Consider the following 2,500-nt stretch of genomic DNA (forward strand, 5'->3'; position numbering starts at 1 on the left):
ACCAATTTTTTGGCAAGCCATATATAATTACAAGGAAAATAAAGTATTTACCACTTGAGGAAATCATTGTGATATCCATATCCAATATATTTTAAAATAGGCATACATCTAGCGTAGCCTACACATTGACCCAAATGATTCAGGTTAATTGAAGCTGCGTGACATTTTATTTATTGCATGGCTTTGCAAAAAGCCGGGAGATAGATATATATGGGGATGCGAGAAACCCTCCAAAAGTAAGCAAAGTTAACCAAGCATGTCAAGATATTGCCGTGATTGTCTCTGCAACGGGGTACCCGAAAACGTTGCCGAAAACGCTATAATGACGTTCGGAGACGTGGGACATCCAAGCTGGAAGGTAACACACGTTCTCGTGGCTTCACGGGAGGTGGATCTGCCTCGACCCAGGATCTGACGGCAGCAGAGGACATCGCCACATCTACCCTCACGCCTGAGAGCGTGCAGGGATTTGGGGGCATGGAAATCGGCACCCAAGCCAGTGCACCAGCTGACCAAACCCAAGGTACATAAATAAAGTCCACATACACAGAGATGAGTTTACAATATTTATAATAATACTGGCATTAAATAAATGCAACAAAGCCATACAATAAATCAAATGTCACGCAGCTTCAATTAACCTGAATAATTTGGGTCAATTGTGCACGCTAGATGTATCACAATGATTTCCTCATGTGGTAAATACTTTATTTTCCTTGTAATTATATATGGCTTGCCAAACAATTGGTGTAAATCTCTCGTGAAGACGACAGAAGTAAAGTGTAGCCTATAGGTCCTATACTGTGCGGGCAAGCACATGCGCCCTTAAAATAGCGTTCTGAATACGCGTTACAGACTTTAGACATTGCGCCTCTGACATTAGACCAGCTTTTTTGTGGTCAATGGCGCACGGCGCACGGCGTTGTTTTGAAACTGCAAAATACCATTTGCGCCAGAGAAACGCCTTCTCTGTTCCGCCCCCGCCCATGTCGACGCAAGTTCATTTCGAAGCGCGCCTCTGGAGGGAAAATCGCGCTGTGCGCCGGGTGCAAGATAGGAATGATACATGCGTCGGTGACAACGTCAATTGCGCTGGGTGCAAGATAGGGCCCACACTGTTACTGACACACACACACACACTCAGTCAACCTGACTCTGATGACACACTGTTACTGACACACACACTCATTCAACCTGACACACTGTTACTGACACACACACACACTCAGTCAACCTGACTCTGATGACACACTGTTACTGACACACACACTCAGTCAACCTGACACACTGCTACTGACAAACACACACACTCAGTCAACCTGACACACTGTTACTGACACACACACACACTCAGTCAACTTGACTCTGATGACACACTGTTACTGACACACACACACACTCAGTCAACTTGACTCTGATGACACACTGTTACTGACACACACACACACTCAGTCAACTTGACTCTGATGACACACTGTTACTGACACACACACACACACACTCAGTCAACCTGACTCTGATGACACACTGTTACTGACACACACACTCAGTCAACCTAACACACTGTTACTGACACACACACACACTCAGTCAACCTGACTCTGATGACACACTGTTACTGACACACACACACACACACTCAGTCAACCTGGCACACTGTTACTGACACACACACACTTAGTCAACCTGACACACTGTTACTGACACACACACACACACTCAGTCAACATGACTCTGGTGAGACACACTGTTACTGACACACACACTCAGCTGAGCTGTGCTATGAAAAGATGACCAGTGAAGCATCTTGCAAAATCACGTTTACCGTATCCGCCCCAGTGAGGGCCACTGTGCTTCTTCTCTTTCACTCTGTCTTTGATTCCTTTCTTTCTTTCACTCTGTCTTTGATTCCTTTCTTTCTTTCACTCTGTCTTTGATTCCTTTCTTTCTTTCACTCTGTCTTTGATTCCTTTCTTTCTTTCACTCTGTCTTTGATTCCTTTCTTTCTTTCACTCTGTCTTTGATTCCTTTCTTTCTTTCACTCTGTCTTTGATTCCTTTCTTTCTTTCACTCTGTCTTTGATTCCTTCCTTTCTTTCACTCTGTCTTTGATTCCTTTCTTTCTTTCACTCTGTCTTTGATTCCTTTCTTTCTTACACTCTGTCTTTGATTCCTTTCTTTCTTTCACTCTGTCTTTGATCCTTTCTTTCTTTCACTCTGTGTTTGATTCCTTTCTTTCTTACACTCTGTCTTTGATTCCTTTCTTTCTTACACTCTGTCTTTGATCCCTTTCTTTCTTTCACTCTGTCTTTGATCCTTTCTTTCTTTCACTCTGTCTTTGATTCCTTTCTTTCTTTCACTCTGTCTTTGATCCTTTCTTTCTTTCGCTCTGTCTTTCTTCAGAGGTGATGTTCAGATTTCCTCCTTCCTCCTCCCCCTCTTCCTCCTCCTCCTCATCCTCCTCCTCCTCCTCCTCCTCCTCCTCCTCCTCCTCCTCACTT

The 2,500-nt window shown here is 43.9% G+C and overlaps 1 protein-coding gene across 1 annotated transcript in view; it reads left to right on the forward strand.

Moving 5' to 3' along the window:
- megf11 (multiple EGF-like-domains 11) overlaps positions 1 to 2,500 on the forward strand; it is a gene marked incomplete at both ends in the record, with an annotated part of 119,504 nt that overhangs the window by 66,588 nt on the left and 50,416 nt on the right.

Source organism: Sprattus sprattus, assembly GCF_963457725.1.
Source record: "Sprattus sprattus genome assembly, chromosome: 11".
In the NCBI taxonomy this organism is placed as follows: domain Eukaryota; kingdom Metazoa; phylum Chordata; class Actinopteri; order Clupeiformes; family Clupeidae; genus Sprattus; species Sprattus sprattus.